The sequence below is a fragment of the Empidonax traillii genome, unplaced genomic scaffold (genome assembly GCF_003031625.1).
Source record: "Empidonax traillii isolate 1590-97213 ecotype Southwest subspecies unplaced genomic scaffold, ASM303162v1 scaffold1543:size93701, whole genome shotgun sequence".
NCBI classification, from domain to species: Eukaryota; Metazoa; Chordata; class Aves; order Passeriformes; family Tyrannidae; genus Empidonax; species Empidonax traillii.
Window position 1 is genome coordinate 8008 of NW_020956736.1, and position 836 is coordinate 8843.

Here is an 836-nt window from a genome sequence, read left to right on the forward strand (position 1 = left end):
AAAAAAAAACAACAGCACAGAGTCAAACCCTGGGCAGGTCTGATGCTGCTGACACACCTACAGCGGAGCCTGTGGCAAGGGATGTAAAATGCCTCCTAATCCCATGGACTGCCTGTGGAAGTTGTTAATCGTGGCACGGGAGAGGGGGCGGTGGGTCTCACCTGCACTGTCAGGATTAACTGAACCAACTCCGGGAGCTTCCCACGAGCTACAACCCTCCCCAGACCCCACGAGCTGCATCCAGAGCCTCTCCAGGACGGGGAGGGACGACCGCTGGCGTCCCCACATCCTCCCGCCTCTTAAGGAAACGGAACAAAGAAACTTTATTTTCGCAAAAGAGACAATAGCTATGAATGTGAGATGACTTTTTTTTTTTTTTTTTTTTTTTTTAATAGCTATTGCCACTGTAACAGCAGCTAAGCGAATGCATGTCTGCAGTGTGAGCAGTTTTGATAAACAGCCTCTGCGGGCCACACAACGGGGATAATGTATCCTTAAGTACTGCCAATGAGCTGCCATTCTGCACAGCCAATTACTTCTGTGCGTCTGTCACTCAAAGGAAAAATGACTGAGCCCATTAGATCAAACCTTTGTCACTGTTCCTAATGCACTCTTAGGCCTCATTAATCTGAGGGAGCAGCAACACAGCCGCCGGTGCCTCATTGCCTCCCCCACAACAGGCCCACGTGAATCTTCTCATCTCTCCCCCAAGTGCGCCACGTTAATCAAGCTCTCCTTATTACCCCGGTCCCTGTCACGGCGGAGAGCGCTCTCTCTCTTAAATGCTCTCATTATGGTCCATCTTTAGAGCCGGCTGAGTGGAAAAAAAAAAAAAA